Below are 15,821 nucleotides of genomic sequence, written 5' to 3' on the forward strand. Positions count from 1 at the left end.
TGGGTGTTTTTTATTCTTTTATGCTTTTCAGGTTTTGGTTTTATAACTTAAAAGCTAAGCTCTACAAATACTACTGTAATTTATCTGCCGAGGAAAAGAACAGAAATGTTTTTTCTCCCTTGTGACTAGTAACTAGCTAGAGATTAAGTGGTTACTCTCATCTGCAGCTAACAGGTTGGGGAAGAGAGGCATTTTTTAGTCTGTTTGTACACAGCCAGGAACAAAAGGTGGCTATCCAGCATCTTGATGAAGATTCAGTCTGCAAGGGGTTGGGCTGCTCACCCTGTGGATCTGACGGAGGATGGAGGCAGCTCGATATCCTGGGGTTGCTCATCCTCTTACAGCACTGAGATCTTAACCTTTCAGGCAAGATGCTCTGCTCCAGTGTGATCTCACTTGTTTGAGCAGAACGCATTGACACAAAACATGTGTCTGCAGAGTGCTGGAGGAAATAATAGGATACAGCCAGTTTTCTGGAAACCCGATTTCAGAAATTCTCTCAGGCAGGTAATTACTCCTTCTACTCGTCTTATAGAGAAAGCCTTATCCAAGATGTACCAGCAGAACACTAAAGCATTTTTTATCCATGTGCAAAGTACCAGAATTGCTTCACCATTACCTGGCCTTTTAATAGTTACTAGCTGAAGACATACATATATACCACAGGAAAAATTATACAGGAAAAGAAAAACATCATGAGACCATTGACCAGGACTAGAGATGTAAATATTACCCTAATAATGCATGCTAGATTTTGGTTAATTTAGAACTCTCTGTACGAAATTTTGAGCTTGGTTTACCTGAAGGATATTTTTAGAAATTTACGGTTCTCAAAATTAACATCCTCAATGGCTTATTTTTAGGGCTTCAGATTTAGAACCGTTGGACATAAACTATAACTACTAAATATTAGTATGTATAAAAGAAACATTGGAGCATGCAAAATAAGTATCCCTTTTACTAGAAAGAATTTATACATCTGGTTTCATTTTACTTATCCACTTTAAATAAGGATAAGTGAGAAATATCTCATTGTCCAAAATGTCCTTTTTGTCTATGACTAAACATTTTACAATCATAATTTTACTGGACATTTTTTATCATTTATTTCTATAATTGTGATGAAAATTATGCAATTAATACAAATCTCGTTATCTCATTTCTGAGAATGGACACAATGTAAGTGAAGGCAAATTGTGGTATAGCAACACCATTTCTGCAACAATTAGGACTTTAAAATCTGTGACAGGATTCTGAAATCCCACATGGCCACAGAAGAGTTACATTCAAGGACACTCACAAAACACCTGAAATGAGACCAGTACAGGGAATAAAAATGATAACTCTCACAGGCTGGGGAAATGAGGTAGAAACAAGCTTTAGAATTGCTAAGGAGGGCTAAATCTGGGAAAGGCAGAGTGGTGGGAGAGCTTGCCTTAGCTGTCTATTGATTTTCTGATGTACTGAGCAGCACAGTGGAGAAAGGATATGAAATTGAGCCTGGGAGAATGGTGGTGTTCATGCAGCAGTAATTAGAGGTGAATTATCAGGTTGTAGAGAGGGGAACACCTGTGGGTAAAAGTCCCAGGCTTGTAGAAATTATTATTTGTAGGACCAGTGAAGAGCAGTCTAGTTTCTGAATGGTCCATTAAGCTTTGAGCTGTGAAGGCAATTGGCAGGGAGGCTTAGGGATAGAGAGAAGCGTCATAAGGTTAAGGTGAATGCAGCGCATGAAATCCACTTACACCATCGCTAATGGAGAACTCTAATTTCAGACAAGTTAGTCCTTGTCTTTTTGAGAGGCAGGGGTGACAGTATTTTAAGACATTATCAGCTGTCCTATTTCGTTTCCTTCATTTTAAGAAAGGAGGAAACTACCTTCTTGGAAGTGGAGCTATATTCTACTGCAGGAGTCACAATTTAATGGACTGCAGTGTTGCTGCTAGGAGCACATCACTTCTATTTCACAGGTGTGGGGAGGAAACCCAGCACAAGTGAGACAAACTGAGAATGACTAATTTGAGCAAGATTAGAAAGAGAGCTTACATTGCAAGTTGGCTTTAATATCCTAATCCTAGCACCTTTTTGTTGGATTTTGTGACTTCTTAAAAAACAAACAAGCAAACAAACTAAAACTGCCCTTCTTATGACTTGCTACATATTATCAATATTATGCTTACCCCTATGCCAAACTGTAATGAGGCCCAAACTGATCACCAAAAAAAAAAAAAAAATTAAAAGCAAGCTTTTACTCAGGGTGAATTAGGAAAGAACTTTGCATTGACTTCAATGATTGCCGTAGTATTTCCAAGCATGGCTCAAAAAAAAAAAAAAAATTCAAACCCAAAACCCCTCTTAGTGGTATTCTCCAGGTATTACCTCCACATTTGTTGTTTTATAATAAATTCTCACTGAACTGTCTTTAAAATGTCCATAGCTGATTCACTTCAGTGAGTAAATTTGAACTATGAATTTCCTGCTCTCAAAACTGTCTGAGAACTGTTTTTTTGGTGGGTTTGGTTTTTGGTTTGGGTTTTTTTTTTTTGTGTAGGGCTTTCAACATTCCCTGCAAGCCATCAAACTTTTTGAACTGTGGCAATGACATTATGAATCAAATAATAGATTCCTACAGTACATGAGACAGAGGCTGGTCAGATTAGATGTAAGGTCTGAATATCCTGATCGCTGGTGTCATGCTTATTCTAAAGTATGTCTGTATACACTGCCATGAAGGAATAGGATCTTGAATTACACTCTTATATGCCCATGAGAAAGCATTAGGGACTAAGATGAAGAAGTTACAGGAAAGAATACGTATCAAAGAACAAAAGAGATACAGGCTATCTTTACCCTCTAAACCACAGGAACAGCAAAATGCAAGAAAAGGTATTTTGTCCCTTTTCAGATAAATCTCAAAATAATTACAGAATCACAGAACAGTCAGAGTTGGAAGGGACCTCTGGAGATCACCCAGTCCACCCCCCATTGCTAAAGCAGGTTCTCCTAGAGCAAGTTGCACAAAGTTGCGACCAGGTTTTGAATGTCTCCAGAGAAGGAGACTCCACAGCCTCTCTGGGCAGCCTGTTTCAGTGCTCTGTCATCCTCAGAGCAAAGAAGTTTTTTCTCATATTCAGACAGAACTTCTTGTGTTGTATTCGTTAGAACTGGTAGAATTTTCAGTTAGAAAAGGACAAAAAAATTTATGTTGAATATCAGCCATCTTGAATCTTCATGCAAATCTCAAGAGGACTCTTATACACTCCTATTTAAAGATATTGAAGCAAAGTGCTTGGTAATATAATAAAGTTATGAAGTGGGAAATGCTAGAATGAGGGTATGTTCATTTTACAAGTGCGCTGCATGAGTTGGGTTGGTGACAGGGTACTTGCTATGGTGTTTTTTGCTGAGGAATCTGCGCTTGTACCTATGGGTGTCAACAAATTCTGTGGCCAGAAACAGGCTAAGATGTAAACACAGGACAAATGTTTCTTCAGCCGGAGAGGGACGATAGATAGACAAAGCTAGTAAACAAATTGAAAACCTAAGATAAAGCACATATATCTTAACTGTTTTTCAGTTTTGCTATCCATGCTTCAGACCTCAGAGGAAAGAAATAAAACTGCTTGGTTTTGATGATCTTGTGCTTGAGTCTCTTTTATGGACTTGCAGCTCACAGGTCTCAGCAAAGAAAGGGTTTACAGGACCCCTTAGTTTGGGATCTGTCTCCTTAGCATAATTAGGAAATGGCAAGAGCGTTAAGTGAAAGAAATAGCTTTAAGGAAAATAACTCCCTGTCAAGTCCAGAGTGCTAGATAAGAATGGTTGTAAGGTGCAGGTCATTCTATAACTGTGACAACAGCTGTAACATGCAATTTGATCCTGTACCCAAAATCTTTGTTACTATATATTTTAACTAACGGACTCTTGAATTTTGCTTTCAAACTAATATTATTAGCATCTAATATATTATATTTAAACAGGTTAGCTATAGATATTCTTTCTCCTGTTTGCCATAATGTAAATTTTACCTTTATTTTACAGTGTGTCACACGTATTTATTGTATGCTATCCACAATACTCAAGGGTTTAAGTGGATTTGCATCTTTGTACTGTTACAGAAAAGGTAAGAAAGAAAGAGGGAGAATGTGTTATCTGAGTTGCTCAATTTAACTAAAATGGATTCTGAATATGTAAATGTCCATATTTATTTGTATACTGTACCAAAAAATGTGTTACTTCCTCACATCTCAATTTACATTTGCATTTGCCAGTGTTTGTTTGTTTGTTTACGGTACCTTCAAGGACATCTCCAGTGGAGTGCAATCTCCAACTTAGTCGAAAACAAGCTCTGAAATCTGTGATCTTCGCCCTTTATTATTCACCCACTGACTAGACATAAAATAAATTGACAAACTGTCATACAAAAGGGCAGAGCTTTCTACAATTATTCTGTGTCTCTCTCTGAAATTTCTGTTCCCAAATATCCTGTTATTTCTTGATCCCCCTGATTACAGTGTCCCACAGGATATCTAAGCCTATGCATACTGAAGAAAGCTTAAAAAAATTATTCATTAAAATGTTGCTTTTTCCTAGTGTATATCTAATAAAATATTTGGTTTTCTTAGCTTAGGTTCTATTTATGTCATAGTCTATCGCAGAGTACACTACTTCCTTCAAGACAGAAGGGAAGCAGCCAACCCCAGCTCATTTTTACAAGCCTAAATACATTTGGCTTTTCTGGAATCAGAAAATTTTCAACTTATCTCAAGATTGTCCAGTCATCGACATTTGCAAAAAACATCCAGATGAACTTCTAAATATTGATTACAGTGAAATGTGGCCTCTGTATTGCTAACATTGATGCACAAAAAAGGGAGCTCCAAGTTTAAATGGTGGAACCTGCATTGTACCACTCGTTTGACTCTCACAGAGGAAAACAATCCCATGCTTTAGTGGTAAAAGAAACACATGGGATAAAACATATGTAGACATTGTAAATGGCACCTGTAGTGTAATTTTTATTCCCCTTTATATTAATACAATTGAATAATCATAACCCAAAGATTTTTACAAATGCACAATTTAAATCATGACATTTCAAGTAAATCCTTAAGGACATAGAAATCACCACTGTGTACATCAAACCAGTATGACACAGTAATAATCACTTTTGTGAGGAGTCAGAAAAGCTGGCAGATGTTTCCTTCAAGGAAAAGAAAAAGAATTTGCTTGGAATTTGAGGAAATGGTCAAAAAGGAGACTATTTGTGTATTCCAAGCCTAAAGACATTGATAAGAGTGTGACTGGCATCAGGACAAAGTCATGAATGGAGACTTTATAAGACAACAGACTCAGGCAAGAAAAGGGAAGGGTGGATCAAGACTGGATGAACTGATTTGCAGTTGGGGAAGCAGGATCAAGAACTGGGTTTGGGGTCTAGAAGCAAGATTGAGTCAAAGCAAAGATGGCAGCCTGAAGCAGTTTAGCAGGCAAGTTTTCCCAGTCACTGCCTATAAAAGCTGTGCTTGGTAGGAAGGGAGAGGACTGTGCAAGCAGCAACCAGTGATGGGCTGACAAAAGACTTTCCCACTTCTGTTTGATGGATGGCTCAGGATAAATGTACCGTTTATTATTTCTTTATTAAGTATTTGTATTATGTGTGTCATATAGTAACATGAAGTAGGAGGTAAAGTCCTGATCTTCACACTGGACAACGTCTTTTCTTCAAATTTTGTTAATAAGGAGCTATGCCATTAAAAAGTATACAGAAAAATGTCTTTTACCATTTTTTTATTCTCATCATACATGATGGGCAGAAAAAAGTTCTTACTCAAACACTCAGCTTGCTTTTAAAAGCTTACTTGCTTTCAGTTTCACATTGGTGGTAATGCTTTAGAAGTTTAACGTGTGAAATAGTTTTGTCATAAATCAGTGCCTCCATTTCATCTTCTACTTCATTTAAATTTGTTCTTCAAGAGCCCTGTGTGTAAATAATGATATTATATTTTGTGCCAAATTTTTCTCAATACTTTCATATCTCTGGAGTAAATTATGGAACATTATCCTAGACCGGGAAGAAAACAAATAGGCTTGATATAAATTCCCTCCATCTTACAGTACATGTACTGTAGTGGGTACAACGTATCTGTAGTTGGTGCTGAATTCCTAGTGTCTGAAGCCCAGTGCAAGTGGCAGTCCAGCTATAGAACATGTACAGGTTCTGATATTTCAGCCTCTGGCTTGTATGCGTGTAATAATGAGCTAACATCAGCCCCTCTTCTGCCATGATCAGGCACAAAATTTACTAAGAGAACAAATCCCTGTGAGTTAGAGTGTTTTCAGCTGAGTAATAGATATGAAGAGAGATCTGATGATGTCTGGCCATAAGTTCTGAGGTTTGAAGCTCTAATTAGTCAGGTGTCATCTCCAAGTTACCAGAACTGGATTATTTTAACAATTTCTCGGCAACTGGGATTTTGATAGTCCAGTGATAAGCAATTTTGCCTAGGACACATGCAGTCAGGGCTGACCACAGCTAAGCATTTATGCTATTCTCCGTATTGCAGCACGCTGCTTGCTACTTGGTCCCTAGACATACCTGTCCTAGCTTACGTCTCGTTTAGAACCAGAAAACTTAATGTATCCCTAAATTTTATTTAGACTGACTAGCGAGTAAGAGTATGAGTCACTATGTCACTAATACAATTTACTACTCTTCCGTTCTGCACATTTTGAAAGACGCCCAGGTGCTAGAGGTGGATCTATCACAGCCTTGTATGAGTGTTCACAAGGCACATAGACTACCTCTGGCTTCACTGATGTGAAGATATTATTTCCTTACCTAGTAGACCAGTTGTAAAGTTAAAACACAAATTCTTGTGAGGCACTCAGGTACTTGCCTGAACTGGACAGTCAGTGTTTTTTTAAGGGGTAAAAAGTAAAGCACATTGAAGAGTGTGAATTCTCTTGGAAGTTAACGGATGCATAGCCAAAGCCACACAAGGTCCTAAATAAATCTGTAGAATTAACACAGTATGACTGTCTTGGTTTCAGCTGGGATAGAGTTAGTTTACTTCTTAGTATCTGGTACAGTGCTGTGTTTTGGCTCTGATGTGAGAACAATGCTGATAGCACACTGATGTCTTTAGCTGTTGCCAGATGATGTTTATACCAAGTCAAGGACTTTTCAGTTTCTCAGGCCCTGCCAGCGAGAGGGCTGGAGGGGCATGGAAAATTGGGAGGGGACACAGGCAGGACAGGTGACCCAAGGTAGCCAAAGGAGTATTCCATACCATATGATGTCATGCTGAGTATATAAACTGGGGGAAGAAGAAGGAAGGGGGGGGGGACATCTGGCATTATGGCATTTGTCTGCCCAAGTAACCGCTATGTGTGATGTAGCCCTGCTGTCCTGGGGATGGCTGAACACCTGCCTGCTGATGGAAAATGGTGAATGAATCCCTTGTTTTGCTTTGCTTGTATGCGCAACTTCTGCTTTACCTATTAAATTGTTCTTATCTCATCCCTCAAATTTTACGTTCCTTTTTGATTCTCCTCCCCATGCCTCTGGGTGATGGGGGGTGAGCGAGTGGCTGCGTGGTGCTTGGTTGCCAGCCGGGGTTAAACCATGACAATGACAAACACACAAACATATCATCATGTTGTCTGCTCTACATTTTAAAGGGACACATCCTATAAATGAAGTAAGGTAGCAGAGAAGGATAAAGCAAACTATCTCTGTAATTCAAATAATTGCAATATCAGTAATTTTATCTCTTCAATTTTTTTTCTTTCTTCAACTATCAAAAAGTATTTGCAGTGATTTACTGTAATGATAATGTCATGCTTTAAGAAGCAGTTGAATGCCAACTCTATTATCCTGTATATACAAGCTGTGTGAATATTTGACACATAGCGATGCAGTTGTATGTTTTGTTGCTCTATGTCCTTTTAAGGTTTTAATTTATAGCTTGTGACTTTTGGTTCTACCACTTGGCCTGCTGTTACTGAAATATTTATCTAACATCGATGTTGTTCATGTCTCTGGTATCCCTTTATAGGCAGTACAGTGCTGCAGGTGTTGCCTGCAGTTTGCTTGAGGTGGATACAGATTTTTTTCTAGCATTGAAATATACTTGCTCATTGTAATCACTAGAGGACAAACTGTGGCTACATGCTACATGCAGCTTAAGTCTGCTCTTTGCACAAATGTGCCTTTGTACACAATCAAGATGTTATTCACTAAAGTTAAATAACATGTGCTTACTTGCAACACTTCAAAATTTGTATTAATTTTCATTGTATGTACTCCATCATTAATTTTGATGTCCATGTTAAAATGGGATTTGTACGTAGAAATAACTAGAGAAAATATTTCCTAATTTCATTCCTAGCTGATATTCTATCTGTGTATATGTGCACATATATGTGTGTGAATATACACACTCTCGCCCCCTCCAAACAAAAGGTTGTGCATGGGATCATATATAATTGGCTAGACTGATAACAAGCCCCCAGGTATTTGTGGGTTAGACATGTGATGAAGACTGGCTTTCAGCTGTCTGTAAAATTTGCTGCACACACTCTGTTGTGACTTTCCTTGTCACTATGCCCACCTTATTTGACAATGAAAAAAAAATCAATTTAATTGCATGTTTATAACCAGTGGTCAAGACTTTTTGCACTTTCTGTTTCTTGTTAGTGGCAGTTAAAAAGCCAGTGACTCACTACACTGTACTTATATTCTGTCTTGCTTAAAAGCATTTCTATTTAAAGCAACTGGATGTGATTCTTTAGGTGATAATTTAAGAAAGATTTAAATGTCAATATATGTATAATAGTTTTTTTCCTGTTCATCAAAACTTTTACTGGAAAGGTTTTCTGTGTTAATAAAGAGAATATCTTCCATATTTTAACAAAATCCAATTAGAAACATTTGTGGAGTTGGGATGTATTGTTTCACTATCTTTTCCCAGCATACCTGTATTTTTCAGATTAGGTGATTTCAGCACTTACAAAGACAGAAAATGTGCTGGACATTGTGAAACATGTTTATTCTCTGTTGTTTCTACTGTCAGAAGCAACAAGAAATAGAACACGAGATAAAATTAATTTTCTTGTGGGATTTCCAAAATATATATACATTTGCCCCACTTTCACAGTTCCACCAATGAAACTGTATATTGTTAAAACTTTATTATTTGTATTTTAAATTGGACAACCTACCTGTAGCTTACAAACAAGAAAATTAAATACCTGTTGAAACATATATGCTAATCTGACATGGATTCAAATTGCAAAAGCCAAGATCTGAGGTGCAGTACAAAATATTCCCTCCCATTTAAGTGTCTGCATCCAAGGTTTTTGTGACTCCATGTCTGAAGCTTACCTCATCAAGCAATTTTTTATGTGTTAAAACCATACCTAAGTTGTGTATGTGCATAAGGTAAATTGGGTAAGGGTTTTATTATGTGAAGCTGTCAGCAAAGGAAATGATTTTTTACTGCAAAAGATCAGTCTCAAACATAAGTGATGCCATTTTCCTATGTGTATATAATACAGCACTAGTTACTAAAAGACACAAACTACTAGAACTAGATGCCTGGCAATTGTAATATGCATAGCTGGAAGTATTAATGAACTTGTTTTGATTGCTTAGTGCAGTTGAAAATAGGCATACTCTTCCAGTGCAACAATACAATGCCTTCTCACATCCACTTTAGTATGTAATGGCAGGTTTGTTTAGCACCTAGTAGAAATCCCGAATAATGTCTTGGAAAGTCATATTTGAGCCATTAAGCATACTACAGTCTTCCACGTAAGTGTAGTGTTTGCTATTACAGTACTATGTATATTTAATCTCTGCTATCCATTTTCGAACTTCTGAGGATGCAAATGGGAATTTGGCAAATGTTGCTGACAATTAAACAAGTAGCTGGCATTTTCATACCATAACTTCTCAGGCAAAATGTGTGCAACTGTAGCCCTGGTCTCACAAGGCTTTGCTTCCATTCTGACACCGTTATGATGACTAAGAAGACAAATACCATGACATATTTCTTTGATTCCTGTATGAAAACAGAGCTACATACTCAGACCTTTACATTTTCCCTCTGATCCAAAATATTCCTTGAGGGTGATCCCAAGTCAAATTAATTAAATAAAATCTTTCACCCACTCAGTGGTGATTAATTAGCATAACCTATTAATTCTTTAAGCTCTTTATCAATATTTATTAAGATAATTTAGTTACCCTTAGAGTTGACTTTCAGCTCACTCTTTATATTATATGTTAATTTGACCATTTGTGTTTTCCAATGTGAAACTGAAATATAAATACCAGTACGTTACCACTAACAGCCACTGTGGTGGATTGACCTTGGCTGGACACCAGGTGCTCACCAAAGCCACTCTGTCACTCCCCTCCTCAGCTGGAGAGGGAAGAGAAAATATTATGAGAGACTCATGGATTGAGGTAAGGACAGGGAGATCACTCAGCCCATCACAGGCAAAACAGACTTGACTCAGGGAAATTAGTTTATTGTATTACCAATCAAATCAGAGTAGGATAATGAGAAATAAAAACTAAATCTTAAAAACTGCTTCTGCCCACCCATCCCTTCTTTCCAGGCTTAACCTTACTCGTAAATTCTCTACCTCGCCGCTCCCCCCCCCTTCCCCCCCAAGCAGTGCAGGGAATGGGGGTTACAGTTGGTTCATCACACGCTGTTTCTGCTGCTGCTTCCTCCCCACGCTGTTCTCCTGCTCCAGCGTTGGGTCCCTCCAACGGGAGACTGTTCTGCATGAGCTTCTCCAGTATCAGTCCTTCACACAGGCTGCAGTTCTTCACAGACTGCTCCAGCATGGGTCCCTTCCATGGGGTGCAGTCCTTCAGGAATGGACTGCTCCAGCGTGGGTCCACCACAGGGTCACAAGCCCTGCGAGCAACCCTGCTGCACTGTGGGCTCCTCTCATTACAGGTCCACAGGGCCTGCCAGGAGCCTGCTCCAGACTGGGCTTCCCACTGGGTCACAGCCTCCTTCAGGCATCCACCTGCTCCAGTGTGGGGTCATCCATGGGCTGCAGGTGGAGATCTGCTCCACCGTTACCCTCCATGGGCATGCAGACTCACCATGGTCTATACCATGGCCTGCAGCCAAATCTCTGCTCCGGCATCTGGAGCAACTCCTGCCCTCCTCCTTTACTGACTTTGGTGTCGGCAGAGGTCTTTCACATAACCTTACTCCTCTCTTCATTTGCAGTTGCTGGTTTGTTGTTTTTTTTTGTTTTTTTTTATTTCCCTTTTCTTAAATAAGCTATCACAGAGGCGCTACCATCATCACTGATGGGCTCGGCCTTGGCCAGCAGCGGGTCTATCTTGGAGTCAGTTGGCACTGGTTCCATTGGATATGGGGGAAGCTTCTAGCAGCTTCTTACAGAATCCATGCCTGTAGCCCCCCTGTTACCAAAACCTTGCCATGCAAACCAAATACAGCTACCAATTTTAGTGTGTACTGAAAGGCACTCATCTCAGTGCTTGACTCCAGTGAATCAGTGATATATAGGAAAAAGGCTGTACACAAGTGATGGTTGGCAAATAGGTTTCCAGTTTGGAATAGCTAAGGCAGTTTTCCAAAGGCTTACAGTTGCCAGAGAGGAAAGAGCAAGCATCTGGGCTATCTAGGCAACGGATACGCCACAACATACAATAAATCAAGGGCACAGCCACACTGGGTGTGGGGAGCGCATATCCTTTGTGGACAGTGAAAGGGGTATTTATGTTGTATTGGCAGGAGATTTATGTCACCAAGAAGTGAATTACAGTTTCATTTCTTTATGGAACAACTACCAACAGGGTTGATGAAAATAATGAGGAAAACTAGAAAAAAAATTAAGAATCTCTTTTCCTTGGTGAAGTTTTATCCGTATTTTGAAAATCAGCCAGATAGGTACATTCAGTATAGGTAGAGAAGTTTATAAAAAAGGGAAAGAAACCTGCAGGCACAAACAGACCCCACTATTTACTTCTAACAGTGGAAGTCATTATTCTACAACCACAGCTATTTAAGGTTTGGCATGCTATTTATTTAATATTTAAAATTCCAGCAGTTGGGTCAAGACAGAGCCTGTGTAGTTGCAAAGGGAAGCCACAGGCATTGATGTAAAATTCCAGCCAAACTAGACCTTTGCAAAACTACAGCAATGTGCTATATAAATTATTCAATGGCAGCAAAACACTAGAAAAATAAATAAATAACCATCCACCAGTGTGTAGCATAGACATATTCTGAGTGCAGTGAATGAAAAGTGTGGACCAGGAGTAAAAGGGAAGAACGGAAGAAAAGGACTAACAGTCACATGCAACTGGCATTTACGTGGATTGATTATATAGCTACATTATATCTAGTCTATATATATTATAAATGTTCAGAGTTGTAATCAGTGGGGGTTAGAGTGGAGAAAAAGATCGTTATGTTGTACAGATGACAGAATCTTCTGGCTGCCTCAAGCAGGGCCATTTGTTTGGTTGAACAAATCTATGGCCACAGGGAATTTTTCCCAGCAAATTTACTGACGCTGCCACTTGTGCTACAGAAGCAAAACTGAGGATCAACTTATCACATCATACAGATGGCTGCTGAAGGAATATGCGATAATACTTCTTAGATATGAATTACCTGAACTGCTGGTGTAGACTCCAAAGTGACAACAACTGTGGAGACAATAATTAAATAGAATTTTGTAAGGAATATAACCCTATGTTATGTATCATGTAGCAGCTTTCTCAAAAATCTCAAAATTAATTCAAGGTTCTGGTTAATTACTTGTACTTCCTCCTAGGCCATCCAAAAACACAGTATTTGATAATTTTTTAACTGTACATGTTAGCGCGATCTGCTCTTCAGCAACCAAGATATGGAAATTTATGTGTGCTGGCAAATTACATCAATTTATTTGCTGTGGTTTAATTTCATTAACACACATAATAAGAGAGATTGAGCTCAACATCTCTCCTTTTATGTACAAATAACCCCCTGGGTGACATATCATATGAAACCCAATTACCGCACATAATAAAATGACAACACAAATAAAAACATATTTCCTAATTCCTTTTTACTCAGAGATGAACAATTAGTAAATATACATTTGGCACTAAGTCAGCACCACTTCCTCAGTTACAGAATAACCTAAAGCATATGATCCCTGGTAGCAGCAGAAGGTGATGAGGAGCTGATGCTGGTTCCCAGCCTGTTGCTCCTTGCTTCTGGCCCACTGGTTGCAGCAGGGAACGTGCGGGCTGCTGCAGAGCAGCTCCTTGGGGCACTCCTTTGACAGATCTGGGCTCTACACCAGCTCTCCATAGGATAAATTTCCAGCGTTCCCCTAAAATTGCAGCCAACTGATTTGTAAATCCATCTGTTGGGGACATGCAGATGTAGGCTTGGCATCCATAAAATAAATGTGCTTCCATTTATTAGGAGCACTTGTCATTTCTATTGTAATGCAAGATAGGTTAGTGATTTCTTGTCTAGGGACTCTAGAAATTGATTTAAGCAGAGGTATTTCCTGTTCCAAAGAGCTTACAATACATGTATTTTATAGCTGCTTTTTAGAGGACCGGTGAAAGGACTTACATTGGCATGGAATGGACATTTGAGCGGTGGAAGAAGTGAAGTAAGGAGGTGATCCAAAGCGTGACTGAAGGCATCTGAAGCAGCAAAGGCAGTCAGAAAGCCTGGCTGCGGGGTACGTAGCAGCCTTAATACAAGGTTGAGTGGAAAGTTAGACTGATTGGAAAACATTTTCTCATGGCTTTGAAATAATGCTACTCTCTTTGCCATTTACTTCAGCTTCTCCTTATGTGCCTTATCAATTTAGTTATTTTTGTGTGCAAGCTGGAACTGACAATTGCAGATAAATGAAAAGTATTTCAGACTACTGCAAGCAGTGCAGTCTTTTACACTCCCTGAAACTCATCTTGTAATTCCTTGAATAAACATCAACAGGATAGTGGTCCTAGCTGAATCAAGCTTAAACAGAAATGTACAGCATAAAAGTGAGCAAGACAGAAAGATTGTATTTCTTTTCTGTGCTTTCAATTCTCTCTCCTTACACTACCTATAAGCAACATTTGTCTTCCATGTTTGCTTCCAGAAACAGGTACATAATTTCAGACTCATTAAAAATACAGGCCAAATACAATTATTACTATTATTATTATTATTTAGCTTGTGTGGCAGTGAACTCTGGAAACTGTTGAATTGCATCATTATTATTAGTAATATACATCTTCAGACCTCAAGGATTTAACAATAAAAGAACAGATACCAGCAACAGTCCCCTAAGGGTTAACTGATGTAATAGCCTTTGCTTGTTGTTCCAGTCACTGTCATAGAATGTCAGGATTTCATAAACCTGTATATAGGATCCAAATAAATACATTGCCTTCTACATGAAAGCAGGACCATTTATCAACCCTGGGGATACTGTCAGGAGAAAATAAGGAAAGTCAAGTGAAGTAATGCTCTTGATATACTGGTTGATGACACCACAAGATGTAAAACACAGCTTGGAAAAAACAGCTACAACAAAGGGGTCACTTTTCCTCAATGCTAGCCCCCTCAGGGGTGTAGCTCATATATGAAATAGCCTTTGAGAACTTTGGAGAGAGCAAAATAACATACAGATATAAATGAGATATAGTTCCTTTATCCTTTTCTCTGAAATCATCTTGGGTACCAAAAGTTGGCACTGCAGGAAATGTCAAGCACATATTGTGTGAGTAAAGCAATTATTTATTGTAGAGTTGGAACCAGCACTAAAATGTTCTCAGTTTGGACATGGTTCACAGAGAATTTGAAAGTTTGGGAACTTACCTGCAGCTTTTGAGCAAAACCAAGTGTGCATGTGCTTATCTTGTGTACCTTTAACTTGCCTTTGCAACAGGACAATGAAGACTAAAGAATTTTTTGAAATTATGGTTGAATCTTAGATCCAGAATAAAAGCCGGGTCAATGATGTCATATTGTATTTCATATCTTTACTTAATAAAACCCTACAGGGACCCTAAAGAAAAGTGTGAAGATACAAGATGCTGAAGATAAAAGGTGCTGATATCAAGTGTGACACAGGACAAGTGGTTATGATTTCCCAGCTTTTGCATTATGCTTTCAGCAACAGCTTTTAGTTTTTCTAGACTTAGATTTCTGATTCTGTACACTAGCTAGAAAAAAAGAATTTCAAGTATTCTAAATGAATTAATGATAAAAACATTCTGTAAATATTTTATGCAGCAGCCAAAAGAGTCTTCAGGTGAATGTCCTTCAATAAAGAAAGTCTGAGAAACGTTTTTACACAGAAGCAAATTGGTTATTTCTTATTAAATTAAAGAAATATAAATTATGATATGTATCTGTATGTGTCTTATAAATATGTATCACCAAGATAAATTTTATATTAATTTCCTTAGTGTTTAAGCAATTCTGTCCTTGTTAATACAATTGCTATATTAACCTGACATTAACATAAGTTTACACAAACTTCCCCTTATAAAAGCAATAATTTTTATTATTCTGCAAAGCACATTAGCTTGCAAATGTCACTATGCAAAATATATAAACATGCATGGCGTGCAAAGAAAAGTAATGTGATGCTCTATTTTATACATGCATTTTTCATTCAAAGATTGAAAAAAACAAAAAAGATTTGAGCAATAGGAACAGGACTTGAAAAAGCCACAGCTTTCTTGACATGTTTGTCCCTGTATTAGACTGTCCTACAGAAGTAGTTTCACAATATCCTTCTGTATTGTCACATCT

Source organism: Falco biarmicus, chromosome 7 (assembly GCF_023638135.1).
Source record: "Falco biarmicus isolate bFalBia1 chromosome 7, bFalBia1.pri, whole genome shotgun sequence".
Classification (NCBI taxonomy): Eukaryota; Metazoa; Chordata; class Aves; order Falconiformes; family Falconidae; genus Falco; species Falco biarmicus.